We start from the raw sequence: 20,031 nt of genomic DNA on the forward strand, positions 1-20,031 counted from the left end.
TTGTGCCACTTTATTAATGGCTCCTTCCAACCCAAGTGCAGATTGTATCTTTTCAATCTACCTATTAAGCCGAAATAGTTCAGACTTGGGGAGTACAAATTCAGATAATCATTTGCAACGTTTCTTACACTGTTGTATTGATGTTGGCATTTTCTCATTTGGAAACAAAAACGAAAGAATGGGCTGGTAGAAAGGTTTGTGTTAAATTGTCTCTTAGGACATGTCATTAATGAAAACAAAAGTTGACATTCTTCAGAAATGGGGCACATGTCAAGTTATTTTATGATCCTAATTTGGTTCTGTGGTCAAGCACACTATCCATTATACAATGGCCAATAGTCTAATTTGTAAAGAAAGTGTAATTGTATTTCAATAAAATGAAATATTAAAGATTTAAAACATATGTTTGCTCTTTGAATGTGTGTACATGTCATGTTTACTTTGGTCTGACTTCAGCATATGGTGGTTGAATATTTTAGATGTAAGTGAATTTATTTTTCTATCAGACTCCTTTTTATTTTTTTATTTTTATTAGAATGTACATATACTGGCAATCAGATATAAATAAAAATATAATCACAAATATTTACTGAGTTCTTTTTTTAAAGAAATTTAAATGTTTTGGCAAGACCTATCATTTGTCAAGTAGGTACTGTTTTACTACTTATTTTTCTGTAATTTAATACTACTTAAGCAGATTATATAATATACACATATATAGCATTTATGCATGTTTTTGAACCATACTTGTTATAAATTTACACAAAATAAAACAAATGAAAATTATTTGTGATGGTAATTTCCACTCTGTACTAGTTGAGGGGATTTGTTAAAAAGTTTAAATGTTTGGCTGGACTTATCATTGTTTCAGTATGTATACTTTTACTACTTATTTGTCTTTCATGTAATAGCTATCAACACAGCAAGACATACACAGCATAATTAAAGAAATTTAAAGCTCACAGTTTAATGTAGGAAGTGTTTTCTTTGTTTATTGATGAAAGGTAACTTCAGAGGTATTCCAGTTGATGGACTGGTAGCAGTGGTGCCACCTACATAGTAGTAATAACTCATTACTAGTTACCATAAATGAATAGACTGCAAAGAGTTTATTTTCTGTGCTATAAATATTGAAAGCAAATTATTACTGGCCGACTCCAGAAACAGATGTAACTTGGTTGATTTTTCCCAGCCCCAAGTTTTTGGGGAAGAATATTATCTTTGTCTCAAAGTTTTTGGACATTTAAAGGAATTATTATTTTTTCAATATGAAAACAGAGTTAAGTCAGTAACGCCAATATTTAGTATTCAGCACAGTCCAAACTATTTTAAATCCAAGTCCAACATCATAGCGGTTTAAAATAATCTTGTATGACATGAATTACGGTAGCCTCTTCAAAGAATCACTTTGATTTATGAAGCATCTTACTCCGGAATTGTAAACCTATAAATAATCTTCACCTTGTATGTTTCATCTATTTTCATGACGTACATGTATGTGTGAAACTTCACACAGGTAAATGGTAGAACACGCCTATTAATGATAACTTTAGTCTCCATTTTAGACCATTTTTATATATATATAAAGTAAGTCTTGTAACAGTGTTGTGTTAATTTCAGTCTTGGACAGAGAAACTGATTCATATATGTTACCAAACATCATTATCATTTTCCTCCATCACAAGATGTTTACCTGTTACACCCTATGTGTTGACAGTGACAACGTACTGTTGTACAACGTTTTTGAGTGTAGTTTCAATCAACCAGACACATGTAGGGAATTTCAATTAACTCACCTTTAAATTACCCCTTGCTCATTAAGGGCAGGGCTCAGATCAGTTTTGTCAAAAAAAAGGGAGTGTGACTCATTGAAAAGATAAGGTTTTTGTGTTTGATACAGAGGAGTATATATTTCAAGCAACACTCAAGGGACCATACATTTTGTACTTCATGAGCAGGTGTCTTTAAGATACATGTACATAGTTAAAGATGAAATATACCTTTACATGACTGACACAAAATGGCATTACAGATTCACCTGACCTTTATGACATTTTAAACAACCAGTGTTCATATTAGCATTATTGTCAAATGAAATAAATACAATTTTGTATGATGTGGTGTATGTTATTGAGAAGGTGTGCTTATCTCTGCTTTAACTGAATACCAGTATCACCTAAATACAACAGCATAGATTTAGATGATTCTTGAAAGTTAATTCAAATTAAAGATGACCATTTGGGAACTGTTGGAGTATTGAATATTTTACAGATTGATATTTTTATCTAGTTAATGGTCCAAGCAATCAAAAATAATTAAAAATTGTATAGGTTGGTGTACATTTTAGTATGAAAACGAAAAAAAAAGAGATTTAAGAAGAAATTATATGCTTCTTAATAATTCCCTAATATTGGATTATTGAATTTGTATTACATAAACATTCTGCATTGAAACTATAATTGTGGAAATGCATGACTTTGGTCTTCATCAGTGCCTTTCACAGCCAACATGATTTGTATCATCCGCTATGGTAACAATTTATGACAGATCATGTTAATCTAAAAGGAAAGGTCCATTTTTCCACTAAGGTAGCAATTACGACAGATCATGTTGGTCTAAAAGGAATGGTCCATTTTTCCACTAAGGTAGCAATTACAATAGATCATGTTGGTCTAAAAGGAATGGTCCATTTTTCCACTAAGGTAGCAAATATGACATATTATGTTGGTCTTAAAGGAATGGTCCATTTTCCCACTAAGGTAGCAAATATGACAGATCATGTTGATCTAAAGGGAATGGTCCATTTTTGGACTATTTTCCAGTTGCTATTTACACATGATTATCTTAAATACTAGTATGTAGGCATTTTTGCCAGGTTTTTTTGTGGGATGGTGGTGGATTTAAGAGCACATGTTATCGTGTAGAGGAAATGCAGGAACTGAATGTTTATTCTTAGTATAATTACTCAGACAGGATTTCTCAGTGGTCAGGTGTGCCTATACACCTGGTAATGGAAATATTCAGTCTTGCACCAATGGAATAATGGCAAGTTTCTGGTGGTTCATTGATGATGTGACATTTGTTTCCCTTATTGCTGTGTAGGTTGACTATATTTTTAGGATAGGTCTTAAAAAATAAAATGAATGATGAATGATTAAAACTAAATCTGCCAAACCAGACAAACTTTTTAAATAAAGTCATTATTGTGTAGGTTTTGAGAATGAATTATCATTTACCAGTTTGTAATCACATTGCCTGTTGATGTATAAGGCAAAATTTGTAACAGATTTCACATCATCTCCATTGTCCATATGCTCTATCATTAGTAATGATTCTTGTTTGTGACATATTTTTCATAACAGTAGTAGATGTTTTGCGTTAGTTTAGAACAAGTCATGATGTAGAAAAGACCATGGTGGGCTACCAGGTTACAGTACATGTATAATAGCTTAGAACCTACACAATTTGTAGCCACCTGGGTAGTTTGGAAAAATTTGTAGCAGTAACTCTAATCTGATTTTTTTTGGTAACATATTTTAATGAAATTTTCAAGGTTTGTTATAGAAGTTTAGTCATTTTTCATTGTTTTTATTTATGTCAGTCTCAATATATGGGCAGCCTTTTCACTATCTTTTAAAGAAGCAAACTCTAAATTAAAAGTGCATGGCTAAGTTGAGGCAACAATATCCAAAAATATGTATTGCAAAATTAGTTGGATTAGAGAAAAATGTAGATGGTAATTTAGCTGGTTCAGCCAGATGAAAATAAGGCTGTAGAGCTGGTGCCATGAAAAATTTTATACAGTGGGATTTTTTGAAATACTAAGATGCATACCACAGTATACATCACTTACATATGATATATACATTTTATACAGCATTTTGATAAAATTTGATTTGAATATCTGAGAATTTACTTATTCTGAAAATCAAACAAAATTTTAAGCCTGTAACATATACACAAGCATCAGTGAGCACATAAAAATATATCTGTAATCAGACTGTGCTGAAAAATTAATCAATGAAAATAATGTATCAGCAAAGAAAAGCAGAGGTACGTTGATAATACCTGGAACTGTTTGAATGTCCTAAGATTTCATCCATTGAAAAGCGTTTTTTTGCCAGGAGCTACCCTTATGTCACATGGAAATGATGTTCCATACCAGTGGACCAGTATATTGAAAGCTCATTTTAAACAAATTCTTCATTGGCTTTGGTATAATGTAATTTTTACTTCTAACAGAGGTTAAATTTAGAGTACCATCCACATTTCTTAGGTGAAAAATATTGCTTATGTAGAAAAAATGACTTTTCAAGACACTTTATGGTATGCATACATTTGGCTTTTCTTTGGTAAAATTTTGAAAATTAATTGCACCTTGAAAGTTCTCTATACATTGATTTATAAATAATTGGCATCCCTTCTTATGAAGCCTTAAAGGTTTTTCAATCTTTGAAACCCCAAATTACATTACAATAGTTCAAATACAATAGCTCAGCGAGAGGCACCTTCGCTGGCTCGGCCATGTCAAAAGAATGGACCCAGGTCGCATTCCCAAGGACCTGTTATAAGGGGAGTTAGCAGAAGGTGCACAACCAACTGGACGACCACATCTGCGCTACAAAGATGTTTGCAAGAAGGATATGAAGACAGCAATCGTCTCCCATAGACGGACTGATGCCAAGGAAGTTCAGATATGGCTTATTATAATTTGTATAAAAGATAACCCTGTTTTAAAAGGAATGATCTGATTTTCTTAAGAACTGAATGATAAGAACTTCTGTAATGATGCCAAGTCTTGAGACATGAAAAAAATTCTTTTTTCTTCTTCTTCATATCCAAATAAATGCATGTAAAACAATATAAAATATTTGGTGTCCGAACACATGTAGACAAAAAATGTAGCAATAAAATTGGCAAGATTGCCATATATCAAACACCATATCAATAAACTGTTTTAAAACTACCGTGTTTTTGTTATGACTATTTTGCATGTTCATATTTTCCAATTTCTTACACATGGTAAAGCCTGTCATCGTCTGTAAGAAATACATTCTTGAGCTTACCATAGAACAAATAAGGTTCACTTTCTTACAAGAGTCTAGATTCTGTTTTTGCCAGAATCCCAACATTTATTTTTGTTGTATGTCAACATTTTATGTTGGATCTTCCATAAAAATCTAGATGTGGACTTTTGTTCAATATACCCTTGGCTTAGTTCTAAGCAACATTGTCCAAGTTTTTTTTTGGGTGGGTGGGAGTGATGGATAAACATATTATTTTCGGGAGCACCAATATTCACCTTAATTGAAATCTTTACCCAGTTGTTTGTTGAAAGTTTTAATATTAGAATGTGTAGGTGTCTTAGAATTTAGAGTCTTCAATTCCTGAGGTGGTGGTGAAAATTGCTATGACATTTGCCTTTTACATCATCGACATTATCAGCTATTATTCAATCAATTATTAGTTGATTTGGAATGTTACAGTTTCTGTTTTGGAGTAAAATTAAGTCTTTCAGAATTTTCCATGTTTCATTTTTACTTTAAACATTTTTAATTGATGTTTTATTATTTTGTTAACATACTCTTAAGCAGACTGAATCCTGGCTGTACATCAGGGTTTAGTTGTGCCATTCCTCAGCTTCATGAAAAAAATTAAATTGTCAGGCTTGGGTGATTTCTTTTGTTGGCTGAATATTTTGTAGGAGTGTTTCACTCTTTTTTGGGTCTTTTATAGGACAATGTTGATCTAAGACATAGTTCATAATAGTGTACCAAGTTTCAATTAAGTGCTTCAGCAGAATCTTCTACATTTTGGACACAAAAGTAGACATTTGTAATTATCAACAGTGAAGTTTTAGAAGCATCTGTTGGAGATAATTTACTTTGCATTACATTCATACATGTCCTTACTATTACAATGTATGTGACACAGACAGGATGATTATTGTCACTTACTAGAAATAAAGTTACCTGTAGTTACCTGTAATCACTTTGAATGACATTCTGATTTATTTGGATATACTTGGAGGACTTACTGTAGGTGATGTAGCAACCATAACATTCAGTCATGCCCAGCCATCTTATACATTACCACATATATTCATTTAGAACTTGGATAGAGCTGTACACAGCATAGACCCTGATCTGCCATTGTACAAGTGCAGAGTACACCAACCAAACTGTATAAACCCAGATCTACTGGTGCATTATGCTATGGCAGAAAATGGGCTTCTGGTATAAAGTTTGGAGTTGGACCTGAATTATGAGCATTTATATGCAATAAGTATGTAACGTATAATCCTGATGTATAGTTCGTACCACGATCATCTTCTCTATGCCAACAGACACTTATATTAGGTGGTCTGTATTCTTCAGACTAGTTATATCAGGTGGTCTGTATTCTTACCATATCAGTGGATTGTTTTGTTTAGGATCTGGATCCTCTTTGTGTAGGACCACTGTTTGGACATGCCAGAAAAGGGCATGCAGTTGTAGGGCCTTGGGCTGTGTTATGTGTTATGACTCTTACAAAAGTAACAAGAAAAAAAGTGAAGACAACAAGCTTTGTAAAGTTTAACAAACAATTTATTTCCCTAGAAAAACAAGGCAAAAATGAGAAAAAGAACTTACGGTTTTACGAATCAAATCCAAAATAATCCAAGAATTAAAAATTAGAAGTCCTAGTAATAAAAAGTCCTAATGAAACTGAGTTCAAATCCAGATGAAAACCAAAATGGAAGGTGATGACGTGTGCTGAGGTCAGCATCGTACTGATGTGTCAACAGTTCTTTGTTGAATCACAGAAAATAATTTTCCAGTTGTTGAATTCTTTGTGAATTTTGATAAATGTCTTTGTCCAAGGGAAAACAAACTTGAAATCCAAAGAAATTGAAGAAAACAAAATAATTTGCCCAAAACTGGTTACAACATAAAACACTTTAACTTCTCAAGTGTTAAGGTAAGAATGACTATTATTTCTCAAAACATCAGTGATAAATCTAACTACAATGTATAACAAATGCCTGGATGTGGGTCAGTCCTCTGGAAAAAACAGAGTTACATGTTATTTGACAGTAGGCCAGATATGACCTTGACTGAAATCAATGGTTCTTACACTAGGAATGAATAAAAAAAAATTTTTAAGTTGTTTACCAGAACCCTCAATGGTTCTGAATCAAGGTTAGAAACCAGAAAAGTGTTTCTATTATTAATTGTTTATAACTGAATTAAATTTCTGGACAATGTCAAATCCAGTAGATAAATTTACATTACAATAACATGTAATGGAATTAAAAAAAAAATTAAAACTAACAAACAAACAATTAAATTAAATCGGATATAAATTAAAGCAAATATACATAACAGCTGTCATTGCAAATCTGGAGGTAAAATAGTATAAAGAAAGCACTTCAGATTTCACACTGTGAGGGTAGTACATGTATCTGTCAGACTTCACAATCTGGACATTACTCAAATTGGGGTCCCCTTTCTGCAATTTTTTTTTTTCTTTATCATGCAATGGCACTACTATATTAGCCCAGTCCATTTGGGCCAGCATCACATGGAGGTCTCAGCTGACCATGCAAATGGCATGTTGGACCCACTTGTTGGTCTATGGAAATATATTGTTCATCCATTCCTTCCTTCTTTCCTTCCATCATTCATTCATTCATTTGTTCAAGTTTAAACCATAACAATACACATGACTGATTTTCAGGTCATTTCTTTGTTAGCTTGGTTGTAATAAGTATATGTCAAGGGGAATTTTTTTGTACGTTCATTACAATGGACAAGGAAGTCATGTACATTTCTGCCTTGCTGGAGTATATTTGCAGTTTCTTTTGATACGCTTTGATCAAACAATTTATCTGTATGGCTTAACAGAAACTCAAATGTTAGCATATAGACAAATTATTATATAATCATTGTTCATGACTGTAGTGTTTGGATGGTTAGATATCATTTGAGTGCACTTTAGTTTGACAGTTTACATTTAATGCTGTGTAAGGCCATCATTTAAATCTTTTGTTTAATGGCATTCAAAACCATGCATCAGAATTACTGTAGTTGCTTCCTGTTGAAATTAGTGATTTTGCCTAATTGTTTTTGTCCAGTTGCTTGTGTAGAAAATTTTAAAGTTTAATGTTATTTGCAATCATGCACAGTGGTTAGATGTGGGTGGGAAGGGGTTAGGGGGACAAAATAATATACAGTATTTCTATTAGGATAAGCCCAGAGGTCAGCTTCTTATAAATGTTATGAAGATGAGTGGTGGGCCTTTCTGCTGGCTTTCTTAGATGAAAATCAGGATAAATTTTTTAAGAGTAGGAAGATTCTGGTACTCAGTACTACAGCTTTTGAGGTGAGAGACAGCAAACCAAGAATACACTCAAAGGACAAAGAAAATGTCCAGTATCAGTATGTTCTCCTTTGTGATGATTTATAAGTAAAATTTACTATTTTACTTTATGTACATTGGTTTCCCACAATTCTTTGTCCTATGTCCCTCAAATTTTGACCCTGTGCCCCCTTCCCCCATGCTTTAGCCTTTAAAAAAACAACCCACACATACAACTTTTCATTAGTAGATGTCATTGTCTGTTTTGGTGCTGGCAATTGACAGAATCATGAAAAATAATAAAAGCTGTAAGATGGCAGGTAATATCGATTATAAAACAATATATGATAATGAAAACCTATAAGATTTCACTGGTCAACAGTGAAATCATTACTGACTTGAAAAGGCCCTAATCTGTAGTATTTTGGTGTGCCGAACACGAATATAACCATGAAAAATTTGTATTGGCTCTCGTTTTGAAGATATTCATATACCTCATTTTCTATGTTTCACTGTGTAAATTTCTCCAGTAGGACTGCAGCAACATCCGGAATAATGATGTAACATTGCATAATACCATCATGCTCACATCATCCACAGTTGATTGCATCATTTTCTGATGCAATGCAATACTAATGCCATGCGGCTGCTGAAGTAAGTTGACGTCAGCAGTGTACTATACATGTGTAGGCCTATTATACTAATGCCAGGCGGCTGCTGAAGCTGACGTAAGCAGTGTACTATATAAAGCCCAATCAGATAGGTTCAGCATTTAAAATATTTTAGACGTTGTGCGAGACAGTTTAAGCTACTGTTACATAAAACTTATTATTTTATCCATTTACGTACAATAAAGAACAGTAATGCCTCGAAAGTGTGTTAATACCGCGGACAATTTTTGCTGTATTTGTGGGGAAGTGACATTTGCCAACCAGAAGAAAAGTATCAATTCTCAAGTGAAGAAGGCATATCATCTTTACTTCGGATGCAAGGTTGGTGACCAAGACAAGCCTTGGGCTCTGCATATATGCTGTGCTACATGTACAACACAGCTTTCACAGTGGTTGAATTGCAAAAGGTCATCAATGCCGTTTGCAGTCCCAATGGTGTGGAGAGAGCCAAGCAACCACCTAAATGACTGTTACTTCTGCTTGGTTCCTCCTCTTTCCGGCGGAATAACGAAGCGAAAGAAGTCGAGAATAGTCTACCCAAACATTCCGTCTGCATTGAGACCAGTTCCACATGGTGAGGGACTTCCTATTCCAGAACCTCCAGCAGAATATTCTCTTGATTCATCTGACGAAGACAAAGGTGAGTCGACCTGTTCTTCTCCTGGTCCATCAGCATGCAGTGATCCAGATTTTCACTGTGGTGCATCATCAACCCCACACAGAATAACACAGGAAGAACTAAATGACCTGATTTGTGATTTGGACTTATCAAAGAACAAGGCAGAATTGCTAGGATCAAGACTCCAACAATGGAATCTTCTAGAAGAAGATGTCACAATTACTGCATATCGAAAGCGCCACCAGCAATTGGAGCCTTTCTTCAGAAAGGAAAGTAATCTGATATTCTGTTCCGATATTGAGGGCCTCATGAATGCTTTAAAAATCACTCGTGACCCACAAGAATGGAGACTATTTGTGGACTCTTCGAAACTGAGTCTCAAGGCTGTGCTTTTGCACAATGGAAACATTCTTCCATCTATTCCAGTAGCGTATGCTGTCCACATGAAAGAGACATACGATAACTTAAGGCAACTACTGAATTCCATTGAGTATAACAAGTACAGCTGGCACCTCTGTGGTGATTTGAAGGTAGTTGCCCTTTTAATGGGACTGCAGCAAGGATATACAAAATACATGTGTTTCTTATGCGAGTGGGATAGCTGAGCAAGGAAAATGCACTACATGAGGAAGGAATGGACTCACAGGCAGAATGTAGCCATTGGAGAGAAGAATATCCAACACCCAGCTCTGGTTGAGGCTCAGAAAATCTTGCTACCACCCCTTCACATCAAACTAGGTTTGATGAAGAACTTCGTGAAAGCCACTGACCGGACTTTGCCAGCATTCCGATACCTGCATGAAAAATTCCCTCGACTCAGCGAAGCAAAGATTAAAGAGGGAGTTTTTGTGGGTCCTCAGATTCGAGAGCTTTTCAAAGATGACCGGTTCAACAACTTGCTGGAAGGTGACGCGAAACAAGCATGGAATGCTTTTCGCCTAGTTTCTACAAACTTCCTCGGAAATGTTAGGGCAGAAAACTATAAGGAACTAGTAGAAGACATGTTGATGAAGTATAAGAAACTTGGCTGCAATATGTCTCTAAAGATTCACTTCCTTCATTCCCATTTGGATTTCTTTCCTAGCAACTGTGGTATTGTTAGTGATGAACACGGCGAACGTTTTCATCAAGATATCGCAACAATGGAACAAAGATACCAGGGAAAATGGTCCACTACAATGCTGGCTGACTACTGCTGGACACTCCTCAGAGATGCTCCCGAACAGCTGTACAAGAGACAGGCGAAGAAATCTAAGATGTAGTCAATGACTTGATTTTTTATAGGTAGGCTATTACAGTTGACCTTTTACTATTGGAATGCATTTCGTTATGTAAATATTAATTTCTTGCAGATTACAAAAAAACTAGAGCCAATTTTGCAATTTGACTGTCATATTCGTGTTCAGCACATAAAAATTGATAAGAATTGACTAATTTTATTTCAGTAACATGACTTTTGTAAAAATTTGTTGTCCAGTGTTTGTGGTATTTCAATAAATTACAATGTTAGTGTTTATATAACATCTCTAAAATCTGCATTACTTGCACATTTAATGATCAAAATTCTTTCACTATGGAGACTCCACATGGAATTCTTCATTACATAGAAAGCAACATTGTGAGTCATGTGTCAATATATGTTTATTTTGAGATAGAAATAATGACAAAAGAGACTACATTAATATTAGGGGTGCGTGATATTCCCAGTAGACCAATTTACAGTGGTCTTTTTTCCCACTGGTACTAACACGGTACTTGTTCACTATACAGGTACTTAGGTATTTTTCATCAAAAACGAATGTACAGAAATTTCTGAGTAATCTTGTTTTGACTATTATGATATTAACAGCATGTTTTCATTATTCATGACAAAATAAATTTAAAAAATTGTCTTGTTTTTACAGAATGGTTTTATCTGTCACAAATTAATGGTGAATATTACAAATATAATTACAGTTATGATCCTCTGATCACATGTTTGACTTGTCATGTAGGACCAAATAGGATGTTGTGAAAAGATATTCAAGCCAAATCCAACTTTTGGAAAGATTTTGAATTGAAGAAAAAGAAATAAAGCCCCCAAATAAACAAAAAAGAAAACTTGTCATTTTGTTATATTTAGTAGCATATGTGAACATGTTAAGTACATGGGTTACTTTGTAAGACTTAAATCTTCTTACAATTCCCACAAGTGCAGTTATTTTCTGTCTGTACTTTATGTAATTTCTCACATCCACAAAATATTTTCTTGTTTGCTGAGTAAGTGTGTTTTATGTTTAGTGGGCCTCTCTGATAAATGGGTGTTGGCATCCCACTCAAAGTTTCCCTGCCTATTATATCAATAGTGTAGCTAGAAAATTGTAGGCTTCAGTTTCAACACTTCCTATTTTTATTAACAGGCTCTCTAATGTCAGCATGATGTCTTTCACTATATCAGATATAGTGTAAGCTTAATCAACCCACTTTAGTTAACAGCTTTTAGGTTACAACTTGTACAGCAGTTAACATATCGAATACAGTCACCATAAGGTACTTAACTTTTAAGGTCTTTGATCTTCTTTTGAAATGAAATATTTACTTACTTTTATCTCAAGATAATTTCTTTTCCAAATAATATCATGGATATAAATATACTGTTATTTTGCTATAAATTAGACCAATTTATTTTTTTCAGCTATTGACAAATGGAAATAAGCAAAATAGTGTCAGGCCCCTGCCCAAAACATTGAATTGTTGGTCCCTAATATAATGGCAATGCTCCGGTGGCCTAGTGGTTAGAGCGTCCACCTTGGATGAGGGAGGTCATGGGTTCGAACCCAGGCCGAGTCATACCAAAGTCTTACAAAAATAGTACTAACAGCTGCCTCACTTGGCGCTCAGCATTAAGAGGTTAGTGTTAGGACTGGTCGGCCTGGTGTCAGGATAATGTGACTGGGTGGGACATCATGCTACATGTCTGCGGCATGATACCCCAGTGCTAAACATCACTATAAACTGCCACACTGCAGACAACGTAGTGATATGAATGAAAATTTTCTAAAGCTACATTAAAATCCAAAACACACACACACACACCCTAATAAAATTGTGATATACTATGGTACAAAACTTTTGCATGGTATCCAGCTCTGATGAATACAAAATAAACAGCTTGTCTTGTAATTAATGATTTATTAATTTGAAAAGAAAAGTAATTCAGAAAACACTAGTATTTATTATAATAAATGCTGATAGTTACTGAGTGTACACAGATTTTAGATGAGAGGAATATACAGAATGGAAAATTCCAGGGTGCAGCTCATTTCAGGTTGAACAGATTTTCAAACATGTTAATATTTTCATGAGCTACATGAGCACATGATATACCAGTTATTGCAATAATATAAGTGTCTACTGAAAATATATTACAATGTAAATTACAAAGCTGAGGTGGCCAAACTGCCAAAGCGAATAAGATTATCTCAGTTTTTTTTAGAACTATTAGTGCATCGTGTTATTATTTTACCTTGTTCCGCTAAAATGTGGTATATCCCTCTATTGAGGAGGATGGGGACACAGTGCCCCCCTGCCCTTGGGATCCTACATGCAACACTGCTAGTGTACAACTGCAAACTGTATAAACTCAGATCTGCTTGTACATTATGTAACAACAAATCAGGGTCGATGCTGTTGGTTAGACCTAGCTGATCAGTAGAACAAAACAAAGTAGACCCTGTTCTCCTTGTGCATTATTTGACAGCAGATCAGGGTCAGTGCTGTTTGTTAGACCCAGTCATTAGACACAACAATATAGACCCTGATATCCTGCTGGGTTATGTGATGACAGATCAGGGTCTAGTATGTTTTCAGTTGGATCTGACATGTACACAAGGGACAATGCTTATTTAATGTCAAGAATATTGTTTAACTTTTCATTATGATATTCATATTTCTAAAAGTATTCAACACCTCAGATCAACCATATTACATAAGAACTTCAACTTGTTCAGTAACCCACCGTACCACCATGGGCTCTGGATGTAAAATTTTAAAATATGCTCACGCACTAGTCATAAGAGCTGATCATGGTGGCTCAGTAGTTAACATGCTGGACTTGTAACTGAAAGGGTCCAGGTTTAAATCCTTCGATTAGATCAGTCCTGGTTGGCTACCATGGTGTGCCCTTGAACATCAGGCACTTGATTGCAATTTACATTGCTTTTGTTGTTGTTGTTGTTCTAGGGTTTAACACCATTTTTCAGCACAAGATAGGCTATATATGGTGGTCAGTATAACTGGTGGAGGAAGAACCCTGGAAAACCCAGGGAAGAACCATCGACCCACGAGAAGCTACTGGCAGGCTTTCCCACATACCCATGCTAGCAGAGCCTGAGACTCGAACTCACGCAGACAGGTGAGATGGCAGTGATCCAGAATGGTGAGTGCTTTAGACCACTTGGGGCCCCTAATTTACATTGCACTGAATAACCTACTTGTGTTGCTGTACCATAAAACACCAAACCAGACCAAATCCACTCGTTGATCATGTTCCTGTAGTTGAATCAGTTCCTTCAGATCGTCATTAAAACCATTTTGCTTACACTTGCGTGGTGTTTGCAGAAGACAGAAGTTTATTTTTTATTTTTGTCACCTGTAAATGTTATATGTAAAGTTTTCTCTTTAAACTCAATTGTTCATACTTGAAAATATATTTTACGATGTTCTTATAAAATTCTCTCACATGGTTTATGTAATATTGTGCTTAAAAGTCATGACCTAACTGAACTTGGAGCATATATTATTTTCGTCCGATAGAGTGTAGGTGTACACAGTGATGTATTGCGGCAATGAAGAACTCAGTAAAATAGAGATTACAGTGGTTGGACATGAAGTTTAAAAATCAGAAATGACTAGACCTACAATATGGTTAAGAAAGATGATGATAATTGGGATGATGTATGAAAATTGTGTCCATACCATGCTGTAATGCAGTCTGTGCTCTCTCAGATTGTATTTTCTAACCATGTTACTTTCAGATTCACAGTGATATATCAGGTGCCTCATTTATTAAGCTATAAAGCAACAATCAAATAAAACTTGAGAAAATATAATTTGCACCCCATATTATAAAATAACCCTTTCTCAAAAATAGTGTCCAGTTGAAAGTAATTTGAAGCATTCTGCATCTGCTCACATACCCTATCCCTAAACAATTACCCATAGACCAGGCATCTGCTCCCCTACCCTACACCTAAACAGTTACCCAGAGACCAGGCATCTGCTTCCCTACCCAACCCAACCCTACCCTGAGACATTTACCCACAATTGTGTCTATATTTTACCCCTAGATAGTTACCCAGGGACCAAAACACAAAATTAATGACATACCATATTTACTCACTTATAAAACGAGTCTGACTGTAAGCTGCACAGACACAGATCTGCCATCACATAATGTAATTTGTTAGGAGTAATCAGTACAACAAACAACATAGCTGCAGATCAGGATCTTTGTTGTTTGCAGTTTGACTCGACTTGTAAGTGAGTACATATAGTACATTGATATACCTTCCAGCTATAACTTAATGTATTTTGAAATAAAGTTATCTACAAATTAAATAATGTTATTCTTCACACCATCTGTAGGACCATGAAGGGTTCTTTATATCTTCTACATTAGTGACTTTCACCCTTCTTAAGTTTTCAAAGATTAAAACTTATTCCTGTTAAAGTACTTTCCAATATCTTTGAGACCTATGATATGACATGCTTTGTTAAGTCCTTTTTTATACCAGTTTTAATCTTAATTATAAATTATATGAAAACATGATAGGTCTTGAGTTATTTAAGAAATGTACCAAAAGGTAAAATTACGTCTGCTGGAAGGTTCTGATGGTTTGAGCAAAAGAGTGGCTGATTGCATTGAAATTTCAAAGGTACACAGTAGGAAGTCTAAAGCAGTAAGATGAACAAAGTTTTCAAACATCTCAAAAGCATTAAAGTTAATCCCTACCACAACATGTTTTCATGACATCCTTTGGACCTTTGCCCTTGTGACCCAATGGGTCATTGAGAAAACTGACATAAATTCCATGTGTAAATACTCTCCAAGACCAATGATTTGACACCTAAGACGACATGTCTTGGTGTTGTCTGATATTTTTACTTATTAATCCAATTTACCCAAGCCTCCACACCCCAAATGCAAAAAAATGGTTATGGTGCAGTTACAGAATGGTTTTCCAACATTTCAGGCTAATCAGGTTCTTTGTGAAACAAAGAAACAACTTACAAAAACATGATAAACACATAAAGCAAAAGGTGAGGGATGATTTTTTTTTACCAACTTCAAAGATATTTAAAAATTTTCACTTTTGAGTCAGTTTTGATGCTATGAATGAGATACATGAAGATAATCAGTAAATAATAAATGTGATAATTAATTATCGTGTGTGTGTGTGTGTGTGTGTGTGTGTGTTAAAGAAAACGTTTGCAATAATGCATGTTTGTGAACACAGTGCTGGGCAATGAATCCATATTCTAGTACTTTTGTGTACACTACTCAGTCACAACCCTTTCCATAAGATATTTGTTTCCTAGCTGCATTTGATGCATTTGTAAATAATTGAGGTCTACAAGGGAGAAGTTTTGTTTTACCTAATTGTGGCATCCTCATAAAAAAGACTTTATGGTTATTATTGATATTACGATAATTATCAGTGAGTACATTAAGAATGTCCTTTCTGTACCAATTTACATTACTTAAAATGCCTTGTTAAAGAAAGAAATAACAACTATTATTACTAATATTCTTCTTCTTTTTTATCCATCACAGGCCATTAAGGTCTGTCTAGTCTTTCATGCACACAATACACAGATGTGCACCTTGTTCAAATAGAATTTATGAAAATAATGGGGATTGATTTTATTTGAACATGGGGTTTAAAGATTACCTATGTCTGGTACAGACACTTAACCTGTTGTTCAACAGTTAGAGCACAAGGTCATCTTTAAGAGTTCTCTAACCAGTAGGAGGTCCCTTTTTTTAAAGGACTCTGCCCAAACTTGCTTGCAAGATGCTATATAACAGTATTCAGTGTCATGGCTATAGACCCTTTTCAGAATGATGTAATATGTGGCCATATTGGTTTACAGACTAATTACTCATCACTGTTGAAGTTGTTGTTGTTGTTGTTGTTGTAGGGTTTAATGCCATTTTTCAGCACAAGATAGGCTATACATGGCGGCCAGTATAATTGGTGGAGGAAGAACCCTGGAAAACCCCGGGAAGAACCACCGACCCACGATAAGCTACTGGCAGGCTTTCTCACGTACCAATGTTAGCCGAGGCTGAGACTGTAACCCACGCAGACAGAGGTGAGATGGCAGTGATCCATAACGGTGAGCGCTTTAGACCACTCGGCCACTCGGGGCCCCCTATTGAAGTTGTAATACAACATTAGAATATCAAGAAAATGTTATAAAATGATGGGAAGCCAGTGGTAAGAAATTAAAATCAAGTGAAATACCATATATACTTGCCTATGAGATGAGTCCAACATCAGATTGCACAGACCCAGAGCTGTTGTTGCATAAATGCACTAGCAGATCTGGGTCTGTGTAGTTTGTCAGGAGTAATCAGTAGAACCAACACAATAGACTATAATCTGCAGGCACATTATGTTATGGCAGATCAGGATCATTTCTGTTTTGCAGTTTGGCTTGACTTGTGAGTACATGCATTAATATAAATGCATTACAGAATAAAATTAAGCCATTTAAATTAGATCCAAGCTCTTTCACATGTTATTTGAGAGTGTATTATACTGAGTTGCATTATATTGAGGGGTCACAGTATCCAGACTTTTTTGTAAATTAATCTCATCCAGAATGGGTATAAAGTTTTTTTTTTCCATGAGCATTCTAGAAAAGATTAAATTAAATTTTTATGTCATTACTGAATTAAGATGTTGATTATTTATAATTATTTGGCATTTACAAGCATAAAGAAATGAGAGATAATGAGAGTTTATCCATTATTAATTTCAGTTTTGGCTTTTAAGCTTACACTGTATATTCATGAATATCAGGCTGGTTACAACTGGTCTTGTGCATCCAAAAATCTGAATACAGTATGTAACTACAATTTACCAGACTCTTTACAGACAAACTCTATTCAAACAGTTTTGAAACCAGGAAGGAAATTTAGTATTGGTAGATTTTAGTAACAGAGATATTCGATTTTATTGGTGCATTGACTGGCCACTATTTCCAGAGCAATACAGGTATTATTGTGTAACCTCCATTGTGTTCAGATATATTATTAACAATGTGGCTGTGAATAAGCACAAATTAGTTGTATTCTTTCCATTTTGTAATGTCTAGATCTATATGAACAAAGTAAATTGGGATTGGTACTCAAAAAGGTATATTTTTCACAGATGACTTACTTGTGTAGACTGTATGGTAGCAGAGTGAAAATACATGTAATTTTGTTAGAGCATACTTTAAAGATCATCTGTTTGAGAAATGCATGAAATTAGGCTAAGTGCCTTTCCCACCCAACCCATCCTGACCTCAGTGGGTGTCGTGCATGTGACCTTGGATTACAAGACAAATGCTCAGAACAACAAAGAAACCATTCCTTCCTTGAATATAACAGGTTTCAGAATCTAAACTATTTATTTTAAATCAAAATTTGATGTGAATTCTGTAAACAAGTCATGATCAGTATATATTGCAAATAGTTTTCAGTTACTAAGTACCACTGGAAGATGGCAAATTTAACTAGAACCTCTTCAGTGTCTCACAATGGCAAATCCCTATGCTTTTTATGATGTCCCACCCCACTTCTGGGCTGTAAATCAGGATTGTTAACCCAGAAATATTATATATATGTCTTCCTGCTTCAAATGTTTAATTATATTAATACTATTTTGATCGTTAGAGTGTGATTTTTTTTTTTAATAATTGCAATTTTTATATGTTTTACCTTTGACTTCCTCTCAGGGGGACCACTCTGGTGGTTTGAGTGGTTAGATCGCCTGTGTTGCATGCAGGAGTTCATGGGCTCAAACCCCAGGTGAGTCATACCAATGACTTATAAAAATGGTACTAGCAGCTGCTTCACATGGTGCTCAGCATTAGGAGGTTAGTGTTAGAACTGGTCGGCCTTGGATAATGGGACTAGGTTTGACATTGTGCTACTTGTCTGTGGCATGATGTTCTAGTGCTAGACATCACTATAAACTGCCACACTACAGACATCGTAGTGATATGACTAAAATCATTAAAGCCATGTTAACAATCTAAATCACACACACACACTCCTGTCATGGGAAGAGGTCCAAGAATCACACCATCTCTTGCAGAATGTTACCATATTTTTGAAGCTGTATACCAAATTTGTTGAATTTCCATCCAGGGAATCACATTATTCCTTGCTTTAGTGTAAAGAAAACAATTAGCCTATTTGATTAGTAGATTTGGTGACTGCTATATTGGAATTTCTGTTGTAATTAGAGTTGAGTGGAGGGAATGATAAGAAAGTGTTTTCTGTGGTGTTTGCTTCTATGAGACGGATCTTCACTTGTGCAGATTCCCATCAACAAGGAAGGGATATAAAGATTTGCCCATTTGTTTGTGTGTACATTTGTTTATGTCTGTTCATTCATTAATTTTACAGTCAATATTATGGAACCTATTTTACCTAATCGTGAAAATTTGTGGATGTATCTCAGGAAGAGTGGCCAATCCATATGAAAACTAGATCACTGTGGCCAAAGTTCACACTTGAATGACTTTACTATTTTAATCTATGTATTCATTATATTCTTAATATTTTGGACCCTATTTTACTAAAACTAATGAAAACTGATATATGGATGCTCCTCAAGAAGGTAACTTGGCTGTACCAAGCACAGACTTGGTGATTGAGTGAACTTTGTAATTTCAGCCATTTGTTTGATCTTCAGTATCTTTCACCTTATTACACAGAGATTAATTAAACTTTGTTTTGAACCTGGTCTTGAAAAAACATTATACATTGATACATCTTAACGATTAAATTTGCAGTAATATTCTTCCTGATGGCTTAGTTATTATCATATTCTTGCAATCAGTTGGTCTTGTCCAGACCAGCTAGCCTGTATTGGCAGTCAAGGAATCTCTCTTTGCAAGGCTCTTAATTCCCATTGCTGTATCAGCAGTCCTTCATACTAGTCTGCAGTATATTGTTGCTGTTCCTAATGTGCTCTCCTGTTGGCAAGGGGAACCATGTTTACATGTTAATATCTGCATGAAGTTAAGGTTTATTGTAAAACACACACACACACACACACGTGTGCGCACACATATGCAAAAATGCGTGCAGTTTTAAGAAGAATGGGGGACTTGATGAATATAGGTAGGATTTATGAAGAA

The 20,031-nt window shown here is 35.0% G+C and overlaps 1 protein-coding gene across 1 annotated transcript in view; it reads left to right on the plus strand.

Moving 5' to 3' along the window:
- The window catches only part of LOC149805811 (glutamine--fructose-6-phosphate aminotransferase [isomerizing] 2-like), a 108,412-nt gene that overhangs the window by 2,729 nt on the left and 85,652 nt on the right, over nt 1–20,031 (plus strand). The window lies entirely within an intron of this gene.

Source organism: Sinohyriopsis cumingii, chromosome 2 (assembly GCF_028554795.1).
Source record: "Sinohyriopsis cumingii isolate HCF-2022 chromosome 2, ASM2855479v2, whole genome shotgun sequence".
Lineage (NCBI taxonomy): Eukaryota > Metazoa > Mollusca > Bivalvia > Unionida > Unionidae > Sinohyriopsis > Sinohyriopsis cumingii.